Source organism: Arachis stenosperma, chromosome 4 (assembly GCF_014773155.1).
Source record: "Arachis stenosperma cultivar V10309 chromosome 4, arast.V10309.gnm1.PFL2, whole genome shotgun sequence".
In the NCBI taxonomy this organism is placed as follows: Eukaryota; Viridiplantae; Streptophyta; class Magnoliopsida; order Fabales; family Fabaceae; genus Arachis; species Arachis stenosperma.
In genome coordinates this window covers 64,492,701-64,511,727 of record NC_080380.1, presented here as the reverse complement: position 1 = coordinate 64,511,727, position 19,027 = coordinate 64,492,701, and the positions used below count along the sequence as shown (strand labels likewise).

The window sequence follows — 19,027 nt, the reverse complement described above, 5'->3', positions numbered from 1 at the left end:
AGGAGGGAGTTCAGTAATTTTCTTGCTCAGCTGACCCACTTGTGCCTCCAGGTTCCTAATAGAGGACCTTGTTTCAGTCATGAAACTTTGAGTGGTTTTGATTAGATCAGAGACCATGGTTGCTAAGTCAAAGGGGTTCTGCTTAGAATTCTCTGTCTGTTGCTGAGAAGATGATGGAAAAGGCTTGCCATTGCTAAACCTGTTTCTTCCACCATTATTGTTGTTGAAACCTTGTTGAGGTCTCTGTTGATCCTTCCATGAGAAATTTGGGTGATTTCTCCATGAAGAATTATAGGTGTTTCCATAGGGTTCTCCCATGTAATTCACCTCTTCCATTGAAGGGTTCTCAGGATCATAGGCTTCTTCTTCAGATGAAGCATCCTTAGTACTGCTTGGTGCATTTTGCATTCCAGACAGACTTTGAGAAATCAAATTGACTTGTTGAGTCAATATTTTATTCTGAGCCAATATGGCATTCAGAGTATCAATCTCAAGAACTCCTTTCTTCTGACTTGTCCCATTGTTCACAGGATTCCTTTCAGAAGTGTACATGAATTGGTTATTTGCAACCATTTCAATGAGCTCTTGAGCTTCTGTAGGCGTCTTCTTCAGATGAAGAGATCCTCCAGCAGAGCTATCCAAAGACATCTTGGATAGTTCAGAGAGACCATCATAGAAAATACCTATGATGCTCCATTCAGAAAGTATGTCAGAAGGACATTTTCTGATTAATTGTTTGTATCTTTCCCAAGCTTCATAGAGGGATTCACCATCCTTCTGTCTGAAGGTTTGGACTTCCACTCTAAGCTTACTCAATTTTTGAGGTGAAAAGAACTTTGCCAAGAAGGCATTGACTAGCTTTTCCCATGAGTCCAAGCTTTCTTTAGGTTGTAAGTCCAACCATACTCTAGCTCTGTCTCTTACAGCAAAAGGGAATAGCATAAGTCTGTAGACCTCAGGGTCAACCCCATTAGTCTTGACAGTGTCACAGATTTGCAAGAATTCAGCTAAGAACTGATGAGGATCTTCCAATGGAAGTCCATGGAACTTGCAATTCTGTTGCATTAGAGAAACTAATTGAGTCTTAAGCTCAAAGTTGTTTGCTCCAATGGCAGGGATAGAGATGCTTCTCCCATAGAAGTCGGGAGTAGGTGCAGTAAAGTCACCCAGCACCTTCCTTGCATTGTTGTTGTTTTCGGCTGCCATGGGTTCTTCTTCTTTGAAGAATTCGGTTAGGTCCTCTACAGAGAATTGTGCCTTAGCTTCTCTTAGCTTTCGCTTCAAGGTCCTTTCAGGTTCAGGGTCAGCTTCAACAAGAATGCCTTTGTCTTTGTTCCTGCTCATATGAATGAGAAGAGAACAAGAAAAATGTGGAATCCTCTATGTCACAATATAGAGATTCCTTGAGGTGTCAGAGGAAAAGAGAAATAGAAAGAAGAAGTAGAGAATTCGAACTTAGTGAGATAGAGTTCGAATTGTGCATTGAAGAGGAGTGGTACTCCATAAATAGAAGGATGTGTAAAGAGGGGAAGATATTTTTCGAAAATTAAGTTAAAAAGTTTTTAAAAACATTTTGAAAAGCTTTAATTGATTTTCGAAAACCAAGAGTGGGAAAGAAATCAAGTAATTTTTGAAAAAGATTTTGAAATTAGAAGTTAAAAAGATATGATTGAAAACTATTTTAAAAAAGATGTGATTAAAAAGATATGATTGAAAAGTTGTGGTTTTAAAGAGATATGATTGAAAAGATATGATTTGAAAACAATTTTAAAAAAAATTTGATTTTAAAAATTAATGACTTGCCTAACAAGAAAAGATATGATTCAAACATTAAACTTCTCTCAACAGAAAAGGCAACATACTTGAAATGTTCAATCAAATCATTAATTGTTAGCAAGTATCTTTGAAAAAGAAAAGAAATTGATTTTGAAAACATTTGATTGAAAAGATTTGATTTGAAAAAGATTTGATTTTGAAAAACTTTGAAAACTTGAAAAAAAAATAGATTTGAAAACAAAATTCTCCCCCTTGTGCCATCCTGGCGTTAAACGCCCAGAATGGTGCACATTCTGGCGTTTAACGCCCAATGCACTACCTTTTTGGGCGTTAAACGCCCAACCAGGCACCCTGGCTTGCGTTTAAACGCCAGTCTGTCCTTCTTCACTGGGCGTTTTGAACGCCCAGTTTTCTTGTGTAATTCCTCTGCTGCATGTTCTGAATCTTCAGTTCCCTGTACTATTGACTTGAAAATAGAACCAAGATCAAATAAACAATGCATGCAAGACACCAAACTTAAGATTAGACACTAGACTCAAACAAGAAACATAAAATATTTTTGGTTTTTATGATTTTGTAACTTTTTTTTTTTGCTTTTTTTTTCGAAAATTGTATGAAAATAGAAAATAAAGGTTTCAGAATTCTTTATTTTGAATTCCAGGAATCATTGCAATGCTAGTCTAAGACTCCGGTCCAGGAATTAGACATGGCTTCACAGCCAGCCAAGCTTTCAAAGAAAGCTTCGGTCCAAAACACTAGACATGGCCAATGGCCAGCCAAGCCTCAGCAGATCATTGCTCCAATAGCAAGTTTGATAGAAATCAACAAGCTCTTGTGATGATAAGTTGAAACCTCGGTCCAATAAGATTAGACATGGCTTCTCAGCCAGCTAGATTTCAACAGATCATCATGAAACACTAGAATTCATTCTTAAGAACTCTGAAAAATACCTAATCTAAGCAACAAGATGAACCGTCAGTTGTCCATACTCGAACAATCCCCGGCAACGGCGCCAAAAACTTGGTGTGCGAAATTGTGATCACTACTTTTCACAACTCAAATAATCCCTAGTAATGGCCCCAAAAACTTGGTGCTCAATACCATGGCATAAACACAACTTTGCACAACTAACCAGCAAGTGCACTGGGTCGTCCAAGTAATAAACCTTACGCGAGTAAGGGTCGATCCCACGGAGATTGTTGGTATGAAGCAAGCTATGGTCACCTTGTAAATCTTAGTCAGGCAGACTCAAATGGGTATAGATGATGAATAAGACATAAAGATAAAGATAGAGATACTTATGTATATCATTGGTGAGAGCTTCAGATAAGCGTATGAAGATGCTTGTCCCTTCCATCTCTCTGCTTTCCTACTGTCTTCATCCAATCCTTCTTACTCCTTTCCATGGCAAGCTTATGCAAGGGTTTCACCGTTGTCAGTGGCTACCTCCCATCCTCTCATTGGAAATGTTCAACGCACCTTGTCATGGCACGGCTATCCATCTGTCGGTTCTCAATCAGGCCAGAATAGAATCCAGTGATTCTTTTGCGTCTGTCACTAACGCCCCGCCTTCAGGAGTTTGAAGCACGTCACAGTCATTCAATCATTGAATCCTACTCAGAATACCACAGACAAGGTTAGACCTTCCGGATTCTCTTGAATGCCGCCATCAGTTCTTGCCTATACCACGAAGATTCCGGTTAAAGAACCCAAGAGATAAACATTAGAGCCTTGTTTGCTTATAGAACAGAGTGGTTGTCAATCACTTGTTCATAAGTGAGAATGATGATGAGCGTCACATAATCATCACATTCATCAAGTTCTTGAGTGCAAATGAATATCTTGGACAAAGAACAAGCTGAATTGAATAGAAGAACAATAGTAATTGCATTAATACTCGAGGTACAGCAGAGCTCCACACCTTAATCTATGGTGTGTAGAAACTCCACCGTTGAAAATACATAAGAACAAAAGTGATCATTGGCTTCGGCCCCAGAGAGGGAACCAGAAGAACCAAGATCTGATCTAAGAACTAGATGTCCGAAGATGCTAAATACAATAGTAAAAGGTCCTATATATAGAGAACTAGTAGCCTAGGGTGTACAAAGATGAGTAAATGACATAAAAATCCACTTCCGGGCCCACTTGGTGTGTGCTTGGGCTGAGCATTGAAGCATTTTCGTGTAGTGACTCTTCTTGGAGTTAAACGCCAGCTTTTATGCCAGTTTGGGCATTTAACTCCCATTTTGGTGCCAGTTCCGGCGTTTAACGCTGGAATTTCTGAAGGTGACTTTGAACGCCGGTTTGGGCCATCAAATCTTGGGCAAAGTATGGACTATCATATATTGCTGGAAAGCCCAGGATGTCTACTTTCTAACGCCGTTGAGAGCGCGCCAATTGGGCTTTTGTAGCTCCAGAAAATCCACTTCGAGTTCAGGGAGGTCAGAATCCAACAGCATCTGCAGTCCTTTTCAGTCTCTGAATCAGATTTTTGCTCAGGTCCCTCAATTTCAGCCAGAAAATACCTGAAATCACAGAAAAACACACAAACTCAAAGTAAAGTCCAGAAAAGTAAATTTTAACTAAAAACTAATAAAAATATACTAAAAACTAACTAAATCCTACTAAAAATATACTAAAAACAATGCCAAAAAGCGTACAAATTATCCGCTCATCAGAATCTGAGGCTCATATAGAGACCATAGAGACTTCATTAAATCTCCTTCTGCCATTCATGAGCTCTGAAGACTATTCTTCCTCTGAAGAGGATGAAGATGTGACTGGAGAGCAAGTTGCTCAATATTTAGGAGCTATCATGAAGTTGAATGCCAAGTTGTTTGGTAATGAGACTTGGGAAAGTGAACCTCCCTTGCTCATTAGTGAACTAGATACCTGGATTCAGCAAATTTTACCTCAAAAGAAACAAGATCCTGGCAAGTTCTTAATACCTTGTACCATAGGCACCATGACCTTTGCAAAAGCTCTGTGTGATCTGGGGTCAGGGATAAATCTTATGCCACTCTCTGTAATGGAGAAGCTAGGGATCATTGAGGTACAACCTGCCTTATTCTCATTACAATTGGCAGACAAGTCATTGAGACAAGCTTATGGAATAGTAGAGGACGTGTTAGTAAAGGTTGAAGGCCTTTACATCCCTGCTGATTTCATAATCTTAGACACTAGGAAGGAAAAGGATGATTGCATCATCCTTGGAAGACCTTTCCTAGCCACAGCAGGAGCTGTGATAGATGTCAACAGAGGAGAATTAGTCCTTCAATTGAATGGGGACTACCTTGTGTTTAAGGCACATGGCCATCCCTCTGTGACAAAAGAGAGTAAGCATGAAGAGCTTCTCTCAGTTCAGAGTCAAGAAGAACCCCCACAGTCAAACTCTAAGTTTGGTGTTGGGAGGCCACAACCAAACTCTAAGTTTGGTGTTGGGACTATACAACATTGACCTGATCACCTTTGTGGCTCCATGAGAGCCACTGTCAAGCTATTGACATTAAAGAAGCGCTTGTTGGGAGGCAACCCAATTTGATTTATCTAATTTTTATTTTATTCTATATTATTGTTATTTTGTGTTTTATTAGGTACATGATCATGTGGAGTCACGAAAAAAATATAAAAATCAAAAACAGAATCAAAAACAGTAGAAGAAAAAAATCATACCCTGGAGGAAGCACAGGCTGGCGTTCAACGCCAGTAAGATGCATCTGGCCGGCGTTCAACGCCAGAACAGAGCATTATTCTGGCGCTGAACGCCAGAAACAAGCAACATTCTGGCGCTGAACGCCAGGAATGTGCCTAGAGAAGAAAAGCTGGCGCTGAACGCCAATAACAAGCATGAAACTGGCGTTCAACGCCAGAAACATGCTTTACATGGGCGTTGAACACCCAAAATGTGCACCACACGGCGTTTAAATGCCACAATGGTGTGCAAAGGCAATTTACATGCCTATTTGGTGCAGGGATAGAATTCCTTGACACCTCAGGATCTGTGGACCCCACAGGATCACCTCAGGATCTGTGGACCCCATAGGATCCCCACCTACTATATTCCCACCTTACCTCCTAATCCTATTTTTGTGATTACTCTTCCCCATGTCACACTTCCCAACACCCTTCACCAATCACCTCAATCTCTCTTCCCAATTACCCCCTTCACCACTCACATCCATCCACTCTTCCCCATAAACCCCACCCATTTTCAAAAATTCAAAACCATTTTCCCACCCATCCCCACCCTAAATGGCCGAACATATACTCTCCCCTCTCCCTATATATACCCTTCTATTCTACTTCATTTTCACACAACACAACCCCCTCTTCCATACCTTGACCGAACCTACACTTCCCCTTCTCCTCCATAATCTCTTCTTCTTCTTCTCTTCTTTCTTCTCTTGCTCGAGGGCGAGCAATATTTTAAGTTTGGTGTGGTAAAAGCATAAGCTTTTTGTTTTTCCATTACCATCAATGGCACCTAAGACTGGAGAATCCTCTAGAAAAGGAAAAGGGAAGACAAAAGCTTCCACCTCCGAGTCTTGGGAGATGGAAAGATTCATCTCCAAGAGCCATCAAGACCACTTCTATGATGTTGTGGCAAAGAAGAAGGTGATCCCTGAGGTCCCTTTCAAGCTCAAGAAAAATGAGTATCCGGAGATCCGACATGAAATCCGAAGAAGAGGTTGGGAAGTCCTAACCAACCCCATGCAACAAGTCGGAATCTTAATGGTTCAAGAATTCTATGCCAATGCATGGATCACTAGGAACCATGATCAAAGTATGAACCCGAGTCCAAAGAACTATCTCACAATGGTTCGGGGGAAATACTTAGATTTTAGTCCGGAGAATGTGACGTTGGCATTCCACTTGCCCATGATGCAAGGAGATGAATGCCCCTACACTAGAAGGGTCAACTTTAATCAAAGGTTGGACCAAGTCCTTATGGACATATGTGTGGAAGGAGCTCAATGGAAGAGAGACTCTAAAGGCAAGCCAGTTCAACTAAGAAGACTGGACCTCAAGCCTGTGGCTAGAGGATGGTTGGAGTTCATTCAATGCTCCATCATTTCCACTAGCAACCGATCTGAAGTTACTGTGGATTGGGCCATCATGATTCATAGCATCATGATTGGAGAGGAAGTAGAAGTTCATGAGGTCATCTCCAATTAATTCTACAAAATAGCCGAAAAGCCCTCCACCATGGCAAGGCTAGCTTTTCCTCACCTTATTTGCCACCTATGTTACTCAGCTGGAGTTATCATAGAAGGAGACATCCCCATTGAAGAGGATAAGCCCATCACCAAGAAGAGGGAGGAGCAACAAAGGCAAGGAAGGGACATAGAAGAGCTTAAGAACATCATTGGTCCTTCAAGAAGAAGACGCCACTAAGGTGGATTCATTCCTTGTTCTTATTTCTTTCTGTTTTTCGATTTCTATGTTATGTTTATCTATATTTTGTGTCTCTACTTCATGATCATTAGTATGTAGTAACCATGTCTTAAAGCTATGAATAAAATTCATTAATCCTTCACCTCTCTTAAATGAAATATGTTTTAATTCAAAAGAACAAGAAGTACATGACTTTCGAATTTATCCTTGAATTTAGTTTAATTATATTGATGTGGTGACAATACTTTTTGTTTTCTGAATGAATGCTTGAACAGTGCATATTTTTGATATTATTGTTTATGAATGTTAAAACTGTTGGCTCTTGAAAGAATGATGAACAAAGAGAAATGTTATTGATGATCTGAAAAATCATGAAATTGATTCTTGAAGCAAGAAAAAGCAGTGAAAAAGAAAGCTTGCGGAAAAAAAATGGCGAAAAAAATAGAAAGAAAAAGAAAAAGCAAGCAGAAAAAGCCAATAGCCCTTAAAACCAAAAGGCAAGGGTAAAAAGGATCCAAGGCTTTGAGCATCAATGGATATGAGGGCCCAAGGAAATAAAATCCAGGCCTAAGCGGCTAAATCAAGCTGTCCCTAACCATGTGCTTGTGTCATGAAGGTCCAAGTGAAAAGCTTGAGACTAAGTGGTTAAAGTCGTGATCCAAAGCAAAAGAGTGTGCTTAAGAGCTCTGGACACCACTAACTGGGGACTCTAGCAAAGCTGAGTCACAATCTGAAAAGGTTCACCCAGTTATGTGTCTGTGGCATTTATGTATCCAGTGGTAATACTGGAAAACAAAATGCTTAGGGCCACGGCCAAGACTCATAAGTAGCTGTGTTCAAGAATCAACATGCTTAACTAGGAAAGTCAATAACACTATCCAAAATTCTAAGTTCCTAGAGAAGCCAATCATTCTGAACTTCAAAGGAAAAAGTGAGATGCCAAAACTGTTCAGAAGCAAAAAGCTACAAGTCCCGCTCATCTAATTATAATTAATATTCATTGATATTTTGGAATTTATAGTATATTCTCTTCTTTTTATCCTATTTGATTTTCAGTTGCTTGGGGACAAGCAACAATTTAAGTTTGGTGTTGTGATGAGCAGATAATTTATACGCTTTTTGGCATTGGTTTTAGGTAATTCTTAGTAAGTTCAAGCTATTTTTAGGGATGTTTTCATTAGTTTTTATGTTAAATTCACATTTCTGGGCTTTACTATGAGTTTGTGTGTTTTTCTATGATTTCAGGTAATTTCTGGCTGAAATTGAGGGACTTGAGCAAAACTCTGAAAAAGGCTGACAAAAAGGACTGCTGATGTTGTTGGAATCTGACCTCCCTGCACTCGAAATGGATTTTCTGGAGCTACTGAACTCCAAATGCCGTGCTCTCAACGGCTTTAGAAAGTAGACATCCAGAGCTTTCCAGCAATATATAATAGTCCATACTTTATTCGGAAATTGACGACGTAACTTGGCGTTGAATGCCAAGTTCATGCTGCTGTCTGGAGTTAAACGCCAGAAACACGTCATGATCCGGAGTTGAACGCCCAAAACACGTTATAACTTGGAGTTCAACTCCAAGAAAAGCCTCAGCTCGTGGATAGATCAAGCTCAGCCCAAGCATACACCAAGTGGGCCCCGGATGTGGATTTATGCATCAATTACTTACTCATGTAAACCCTAGTAGCTAGTCTAGTATAAATAGGACGATTTACTATTGTATTAGACATCTTTTGATAGTTTAATCTTTTGATTGTTTAGCCTTTGATTATTCGGTCTCTTGATCATTCAGGGGACTGGCCATTCGGCCATGCCTGAACCTTTCACTTATGTATTTTCAACGGTGGAGTTTTTGCACACCATAGATTAAGGGTGTGGAGCTCTGCTGTACCTCAAGTTTCAATACAATTATTATTACTTTCTATTCAATTCTCTTTTATTCTTATTCCAAGATATACGTTGCACAACACTTTGATGAATGTGATGATCCGTGACACTCATCATCATTCTCACCTATGAACGCGCGTGATTGATAACCACTTCCGTTCTACTTTAGGCCGGGCGCATATCTCTTAGATTCCCCAACAGAATCTTCGTGGTATAAGTTAGATAGATGGCGGCATTCATGAGGATCCGGAAAGTCTAAACCTTGTCTATGGTATTCCGAGTAGGATTCTGGGATTGAATGACTGTGACGAGCTTCAAACTCCTGAAGGCTGGGCGTGATGACAAACGCAAAAGAATCAAGGGATTCTATTCCAACCTGATTGAGAACCGACAGATGATTAGCCGTGCTGTGACAGAGCATAGGAATGTTTTCACTCAGAGGATGGGATGTAGCCATTGACAACAGTGATGCCCTACATACAGCTTGCCATGGAAAGGAGTAAGAAGGATTGGATGAAAGCAATAAGAAAGTAGAGATTCGAAAGGATTCCAGCATCTCCGCACACCTATCTGAAACTCCCACTATTGATTTACATAAGTATTTCTATCCCTTTTTATTTTCTATTTATTATTAATTATTCGAAAACCCATAAACCAATTTGATCTGCCTAACTGAGATTTACAAGGTAACCATAGCTTGCTTCATACCAACAATCTCTGTGGGATTGACCCTTACTCACGTAAGGTATTACTTGGATGACCCAGTACACTTGCTGGTTAGTTGAACGAGATTGTGGAAAGAAAGTGCTGAGATAATGTTTTTGTGCACATGCCAAAGAGCCATTGTTGTTGATCACAATTTCGTCCACCAGGCATGCAGGTCCAAGTGAAAAGCTTGAGACTGAGTGGTTAAAGTCGTGATCCAAAGCAAAAGAGTGTGCTTAAGAACTCTAGACACTTCTAATTGGTTCACCCAGTTATGTGTCTGTGGTATTTATGTATCCGGTGGTAATACTGGAAAACAAAGTGCTTAGGGCCACGGCCAAGACTCATAAAGTAGCTGTGTTCAAGAATCAACATACTAAACTAGGAGAATCAATAACACTATCTGAATTCTAAGTTCCTATAGATGCCAATCATTCTAAACTTCAAAGGTTAAAGTGAGATGCCAAAACTGTTCAGAAGCAAAAAGCTATTAGTCCCGTTCATCTAATTAGAACTAAGCTTTATTGATATTTTGGAATTTATAGTATATTCTCTCCTTTTTATCCTATTTGATTTTCAGTTGCTTGGGGACAAGCAACAATTTAAGTTTGGTCCTGTGATGAGCGGATAATTTATACGCTTTTTGGCATTGTTTTTAGGTAGTTTTTAGTAGGTTCTAGCTACTTTTTAGTATGTTTTTATTAGTTTTCATGAAAAATTCATATTTCTGGACTTCACTATGAGTTTGTGTGTTTTTCTATGATTTCAGGTATTTTCTGGTTGAAATTGAGAGATTTGAGCAAAAATCTGATTCAGGCTGAAAAAGGACTGCTGATGCTGTTGGATTCTGACCTCTCTGCACTCGAAATGGATTTTCTGGAGCTACAAGAGCCCAATTGGTGCACTCTCAATTTCGTTGGAAATTAGACATCCAGGGCTTTCCACCAATATATAATACTATATACTTTGCTCGAAGATAAACGACGTAAACTGGCATTTAACGCCAGTTCAATGTTTCATTCTGGCGTTAAACGCTAGAAACAGGTTACAAGTTGGAGTTAAACGCCCAAAACAGGTTACAACCTGGCGTTTAACTCCAGAAACAGCCCAGGCACATGAAAAGCTCAATTCTTAGCCCTAGCACACACCAAGTGGGCCCCGGAAGTATATTTCTGCACCATCTATCTTAGTTTACTCATTTTCTGTAAACCTAGGTTACTAGTTTAGTATTTAAACAACTTTTAGAGATTTATTCTGTACCTCATGACATTTTAGATCTGAACTTTGTATTTTTGACGGCATGAGTCTCTAAACTCCATTGTTGTGGGTGAGGAGCTCTGCTGTGTCTCGATGAATTAATGCAATTATTTCTGTTTTTCATTCAAACACGCTTGTTTCTATCTAAGATATTTATTCGCACTTCAATATGATGAATGTGATGATCCATGACACTCATCACCATTCTCAACCTATGAATACGTGCCTGACAACCACCTCTGTTCTACATTATATTGGATGAGTATCTCTTGGATTCCTTAATCAGAGTCTTCGTGGTATAAGCTAGAATCCATTGGCAGCATTCTTGAGAATCCGAAAAGTCTAAACCTTATCTATGGTATTCCGAGTAGGATTCAGGGATTGAATAACTGTGACAAGCTTCAAACTCACAAGGGTTCGGCGTAATGACAGACACAAAAGGATCAACGGATCCTATTCCAGCATGAGTGAGAACCGACAGATGATTAGCCGTGCGGTGACAGCGCACCTAGACCATTTTCACTGAGAGGACGGATGGTAGCCATTGACAACGGTGATCCACCAACACACAGCTTGCCATAGGAGGAACCTCGCGTGCATGAAGAAGAAGACAGGGGGAAAGCAGAGATTCAGAAGACAAAGCATCTCCAAAACTCCAACATATTCTCCATTACTGCATAACAAGTATTATTTAATCCATGCTTTTTATTTACTACCAATCAAAACTGAGAATTATTATTATCCTGACTAAGAGTTACAAGATAACCATAGCTTGCTTCAAGCCAACAATCTCCGTGGGATTCGACCCTTACTCACGTAAGGTATTATTTGGACGACCCAGTGCACTTGCTGGTTAGGGGTACGAGTTGTGAAAAGTGTGATTTACAATTTCGTGCACCACAGGACAACAACAAATTTAGCACCAGGAAGAAACACTTAATAAAGTCAAGAAAACTAAATTCTTAATTGGAAGCTTGAAGATAGTGTGATTCACAAGAATAACGGTGTATATATTCCAATGCTGTGCGCGGTTGGAACATACACACTGGCCGCACACAACGGTGATCACACTCCCAATTCAGAAAAGGCTCAAAGCTTCACGACTAAGGGCTCATGTTGCAAGAAAGTGAAATATAGACATGCAAGCAACTCTAAGCAAGCACCAAACGAGAAAGTTCAATTGTTCAACATCGACAAATGGTAATCACATATACAATGTTCTTTGATTTGAGGCCAAAAGATGTTTGATCAAGACATCATTAAAAATTGAACATTTGCAAAAGGATTACGCAATTTAGATTCCAAGATGAACACTGAACTTAGATTCTATCAACACAATGCAATTGCTACTTATGCTCACCCATTGACAAAATACACAACTTCTTGGCAAACATGGGTGGTTGAACTCAAAGCATGTGAGCATGGAAATGCATTGGTGACACAAATTCATCAATATCAAAATTCACAAATGAAGTTGCATAATTCATACATAATGCCCCACAAAATATGAATTGAAAACATATGATGGCGAAGCCATATGAATCAAACAAGATGTTCATCGAGGCATTTCATCAAACATCTGGTATGCAATGTGCAAACCCATCACAATTAAACTCAAAATTGATAACTAGCAACCCAATAATCAAGAAATAACACTTTGCAATACAAGAAAATAATAAGAAGAAAGAAACAAATTTAATCCAAACAACATAAAAGAAATGAAAGCAAATGCAACAATATTGAAAAAAATTGGGAAATAGAAAGAAAAAAAGAAAAAGGAACCTTTGGTATGAAGGTTAAGTAGAACAAGAACTAGGCGAGAACAATGGCACTTCTTATAGCCATTGCGAAATTACGACCGTTGGTTTGACCGGAAGAGAAAATTCACCGAAGGTGAATAGAGGGAAGAGAAGAAAAGAGAAGAAGGAAAGAAGAGAGAAGGGAAATAAGAGAAAAGTAGAGATATGGTGGTGGTGGCTGGCAGCTGACGGCGGCGGCGGCGGTGGCAACTGACCGACAAAACTAAGCGGAGGAGAGGGAGAGAGAGAGCAAGAAGAAGAAAGGAAAAGAAAAAAATGCTGCCCCTCAATAGGGCAGCTCACCCTATTAACGCCCAGTTCGCAACCTATGCGGACGCACATGGGCCCTTGCAGACGCACAGCAGCGACAACTTAGAAAGGTGCGAACGCACACAGCGTGCGATCGCCGCAACCAGAGAGGTTGCGAAAGGGTGTGCGAGCGCACCAAAAGGTGCGAATGCACAAAAGGACTCTCTCTTCTTCTCTCTTTTTTTTAATTTGTGGACAAAAGCACATGTGCGTGTGCACACAGGTCCGTGCGCACGCACAGACGATAAGACATGGGAAGGTGTGCGCTCGCACAAGCCGTTCCCTCGCTCCCACCAGAGGGGCTTACAAGCGGGGTGCGGATGCACACGTCTGTGCGACGGCACAAACAAGGCATGAAAGGGAACGTGTGCGTACGCATGCAGCTGTGCACATGCATAGAGCAGAGAAAAGGAGCAGTGTGCATGCACAGGCTGTGCTGGCGCTACCACCAGAGGGCATGTCAAAGCGTGTGCGGACGCACAGGCTTGTGCGCCCGCAGAGATGGCGAAAAACATAGTTTCGTACGCACGCACAAGGCGGTGCGGACGCACAAATGCCCTGTTTCAAAAAAATTTTTTCTCCATAAAACTAAGGTTCTTAACCTTGGCAAATCAACATACCAAGCCCAAATTATTCACACAAGCATACAATCACAGTCCACAAGGAATTCTAACATCTTTAACTCAAAGTTATTAAACCCAACCTACACTAATCATTATATCACAAGAAAATAAGTAATTCAAAAGTTATAAACAAGAGATAGAGTTAGAAAAATGTCACCAAGGTGGGGTGTCTCCCGGCTTTCCGTTAAGATTTTCAAGCTTGTTGATGAGCGGATAATTTATACGCTTTTTAGCATTGTTTTTAGGTAGTTTTTAGTATATTTTTATTATTTTTTATGCAAAAATCACATTTCTGGACTTAACTATGAGTTTGTGTGTTTTTCTATGATTTCAGGTATTTTCTGGCTAAAATTGAGGGACCTGAGCAAAAATCTGATTCAGAGGCTGAAAAAGGACTGAAGATGCTGTTGGATTCTGACCTCCCTGCACTCGAAGTGAATTTTCTGGAGCTACAGAAGCCCAATTGGCGTGATCTCAATTGTGTTGGAAGGTAGACATCTTGAGCTATCTAGAAATGTATAATAGTCTATACTTTGCTCGAGATTTGATGGCCCAAACTGGCGTTCCAAGTCAGCATAAAAATTCTGGCGTAAAATGCCCAAACTGGCACCAGAATTGGAGTTAAACGCCCAAACTGGCACCAAAGCTGGCGTTTAACTCTAGGAATAGCCTAAGCACGAAAAAGCTTCAATGCTCAGCACAAGCACACACCAAGTGGGCCCCAGAAGTGGATTTCTGCATCATTTACTTATTTCTGTAAACCCTAGGTCACTAGTTCATTATAAATAGGACCTTTTACTATTGTATTTTTATCTTTTTATTCATCTGTGATCTTTTGATCATCTTTGATCTTGGGATCAGATCTTTGAACCCTTTTTCATTTTTTTCATGCTATTTGGGAGGCCATGCCTAGACCTTGTTCTTATGTATTTTCAACGGTGGAGTTTCTACACACCATAGATTAAGGTGTGGAGCTCTGCTGTTCCTCATGAATCAATGCAATTACTACTGTTTTCTATTCAACTCAAGCTTATTCTTGTTCTAAGATATTCACTCAAACTTTAACTTGGTGGATGTGATGATCCGTGACACTCATCATCATCCTCCCTTATGAACGCGTGCATGACAACCACCTCCGTTCTATCTACGAGAGCTTGAGTGTGTATATCTTGGCCTACTGGTCCACGACGTATGGTTGCCTCTCTTGACAACAGAGCTTCCATTCCGTGCAATCAGAGTCTTCGTGGTATAAGCTAGAATCACATGGGCAGCATTCTTGAGATCTGGAAAGTCTAAACCTTGTCTGTGGTATTCCGAGTAGGATCTGGGATGGCATGACTAAGACGAGCTTCAAACTCGTGAGTGTTGGGCGCAATGACAGTGCGCAAAAGGATCAATGGATCTTATTCTGACATGATCGAGAAGCGACAGATAATTAGCCATAGGAGTGGCAAAGCGGGCCAGCCCGCCTCAAAAAACGGGGCGGACCGGCCCGTCCATCCAACTAAAATGGGTTCAAAATGCTAGCCAGTCCCGCTTTATGGCGGATTGGCGGGTTGGCGGGCTAGCTCGCTTGACTTTTTTTTTTGAAAAATAAAATTCATTAAAATTAATCAAAAAATAATAATTAAAAAATAAAATACAAATAAAAAATAGTCAAATTATAATATAATTTTTTTACTATTTTTTTTTGAATTTTTAACTACAATAAAATTGTTCAAAATAATATTTGTCAATAAAATCATCTTTATTTTAAAAAATAAGTCACATAATTTGAGCATATATACGAAATTGTAAAATAAAATAAATAAAGTTAATAACTAAGAGAAGAAGAAAAACAAAAAATGAAAAAAAGTGTTTAAAAATTCTATAATTATTAATTTTATAATAGTAACCACTCTTTTTCATTTAATAAAAAAAAATAAAAAGCTTCAGCCCGGCGGACTGGCCCGCCCCACCCCGCCAAAATCCGCCAATTTGGCGGTGCGGGTTTGGCGGGTTTTTTTAAATTGACGGGCTCCAAATCCAAGCCCGACCCGCCTTTCACTGAGAGGATGGATGGTAGCCATTGACGATGGTGATCCACCTACATACAGCTTGCCATGGAAAGGAGTATGAATGATTGGATGAAGGTAATAGGAAAGCAGAGGCTCAGAGGGAACAAAGCATCTTCATACGCTTATCTGAAATTCTCACCAATGAATTGCATAAGTATTTCTATCCTATTTTATGTTTTATTTATCTTTTAGTTATCAAAACCCCATAACCATTTGAATCTGCCTGACTGAGATTTACAAGATGACCATAGCTTGCTTCAAGCCGACAATCTCCGTGGGATTGACCTTTACTCACGTAAGGTATTACTTGGACGACCCAGTGCACTTGCTGGTCAGCTGCACGAAGTTGTGTATCACGATTTCGTGTACCAAGTTTTTGGCGCCGTTGCCGGGGATTGTTCGAGTTTGGACAACTGACGGTTCATCTTGTTGCTTAGATTAGGTATTTTTCTTTTATTTTGTTCTTCAAAATTTTTAAGAACGAATTCTAGAGTTTCAGATGATGCTTTTATCATCACAAGAGCCAGTTGATTCCCATCAATTTGGCTATTGTATGTAATGTCCTGTTGAAGCTTGTTTAACCCTATCTAATCTTTTTAGACTGAAGCTTTAGACTAACATTGCATGATTCCTGGAATTCCTATTAAAAATTTTGAGTTTCTTATTTTCTTTTTCAAAATAATTTTCGAAAAAAATACAAAAAAATTATAAAATCATAAAATCAAAAATATTTTTATGTTTTCTGTTTGAGTCTAGTGTCAATTTTTAAGTTTGGTGTCAATTGCATATCTTTATTTTTCTTGCTTTTTTCGAAAATATATGCATTGTGTTCTTTGTTGATCTTCAAGTTGTTCTTCATGATTTTCTTTGTCTGATCTTTAAATTCTCTTGTTTTATGTCTTTTGTTATTTTTCATGTGCATTCGCAACTTGTTACTGTCTCTAGTATGAAAATTTCTAAGTTTGGTGTCTTGCATATCTTTCTTTTCTTAAAAATTTTCAAAAATATGTTCTTAATGTTCATCATGATCTTCAAAGTGTTCTTGGTGTTCATCTTGACATTCAAAGTATTCTTGCATGCATTATCTGTTTGATTCTAATTTTTCATGATTAGTTTCATTTTGTTGTTTTTCTTTCTCCTCATTAAAAATTCAAAAAAAAAATTTCATGACTTTTCTTGGCCAGAGTTGGGAATAGAATGGGTGAAGGCTCTTCAAGCAAGGTCTTTCTCTTTGGCTCCTTGACTTTTGGTGGCTCCTCCTCACTTTTGTCAACATTTTCATCTTCACCCTTTGTCATCTCCACCTCTTCTCCTACCTCATCGTTGTTGGTCTTCTCACTCGCCTTGACGGGTATAGCAACATTCTTGTCCAACTTAGTACCACTTCGGAGAGTAATGGCATTTATGCTCCCCTTAGGGTTGGGCTGAGGTTCAGAGAGTAAACTACTTGAAGCTGAAGCTTGTTGGGTGCTTTGTGCACTTTGAGGAGGGAGAGTCAAACGGGTAAGGGCTTCGGTTATTGTAGCCATGCATGCACCTTATTTCTTATGAAACTCTCTTTGCTCTTGCATGAAGGTGTGGATTGTGTCATTCATGTGGGATTGATTGGGAGGTGGGGCATGGTTAACTTGAGAAGGATTGGATCTACTATTTGGATGTTAGTACTTCACTTGAGATTGAGGTTGTGGGGGTTGTTGGTATTGTTGCGGACCTTAGGGGTGTTGGGGGTAATAGGCTTGAGCATTTTGGTTAGGTTGAGCTTGAGGAGTTTGGTTCCACCTTTGGTTTGAGTTATCTCTCCACCCTTGGTTTTGATTACCTCCATGTTGGTAGGGTCCTTGGTTGTAATTGGTCCTTTGTGGATAAGGGTTAGCAACTGCCAACGTAGTGTTCTCTTGGATTTGAGGGCACTCATCGGTGTAATGAGTAGTACAAGCACAACACCACATATCCTTGGTGGTCCTTCAATCCTAGAAGGTTGAGGTAGAGCATTTATCAAAGCCTGAGAGATTTGTTGACGTTGGGTGATTTGACGTAACAAGATCGTCATTTCACTGAGGGTCTTAGTCAAAATAGCATCTCCGGAAGGAGAAACTTCACTCAACGCTTTCAGATGTGGAGTCCTTGCCTGGGAGTGTTGAGTTGAGTCAGCTAGGTCCGATATAACTTCCCATGCCTCTGTTGCGGTCTTGTTTTTGGTCAATGATCCCCCACTCGCGGCATCTAGGAGAAACTTATCTTGGTGTTGCATCCCTTGAAAGAAATAACTTATCAGAACCAACTCATCAATCCTGTGGTGAGGGCAAGCTTCCAATAACTTCTTGAATCTTTCCCAGTATTCATACAAGGTCTCCCCATCTTGTTGTACAATACAAGAGATCTCTCTTGTCTATTTTCTGAGGAGGGTATAACTTTTCCAAGAACTCCTTACGCAACAAGTCCCAGTTGGATCTAATTTCACTCGGCTGAGTATAAAACCATTCCTTTGCTTTCCCTTCCAAAGAGAAAGGGAAAGCAAAGACCAACACTGCGGATTCATCCGCTTCATGTCTCCTTGCGGTTGCACATGCAACTTGGAAATCCTTAAGGTGCTTCAGCGGATCTTCCCCAGGTAGCCCATTGTACTTGGGAAGCAAGTTGATTGTGCCAGACTTAAGCTCAAAATTTGGGTCTAAGGCCGGATACAAAATCTGAAGTGGTTGCAAGTTAAGATCAGGTGCTCCAGCTTCTTTCAAAGCAATCCTTCGCGGAGGTTCCGCCATGCCGGTGTCACCTGAGTCACTCAAAGATAATTCAGTACTCTCCACAGATGAATATAGAGTCTCCTCATTGATCGGAGAATGAAAGTCACGGACGATTGGTGATAGTGAATGGGAGTGATCCTCAAGGCAACCCAATGCACTATTCACAAAAGCTAGCCGGCGCCGAGCTTGCCTTATACGAGTTAAAGTTCTTTCAATTTTCAGATCAAAAGTGGCCAAGCTCAGGTCTGGAAATGACCGTGTCATTCAACTGAGGAGGCAATGAAAGCATGCAATTATGAAAAGTAAAACACAAGCAAGCAAGTAAACAAAAGCTAACTCAACAACTTATAACTACTAAAATTACTAAAGAGGGAAGTAGTATCTACAACTAGTGCCAAGTAGCAAACCAAAAATCAAGTATTCATACTATTCACATATTTACACAACCAAAATCTTGGCACTCATTGCACTCAAAGTGA

The 19,027-nt window shown here is 39.9% G+C and overlaps 2 non-coding genes across 2 annotated transcripts; both read left to right on the top strand.

Annotated features, from left to right (window-relative positions):
* The first annotated feature begins 706 nt into the window (after nucleotides 1–706).
* LOC130978540 (small nucleolar RNA R71) lies at nucleotides 707–810 on the top strand. The gene has a single exon (XR_009086165.1). It is a non-coding gene; the product is annotated as a small nucleolar RNA R71 (small nucleolar RNA).
* Nucleotides 811–18,092: 17,282 nt separating this feature from the next.
* LOC130978557 (small nucleolar RNA R71) lies at nucleotides 18,093–18,200 on the top strand. The gene has a single exon (XR_009086181.1). It is a non-coding gene; the product is annotated as a small nucleolar RNA R71 (small nucleolar RNA).
* Nucleotides 18,201–19,027: the final 827 nt, after the last annotated feature.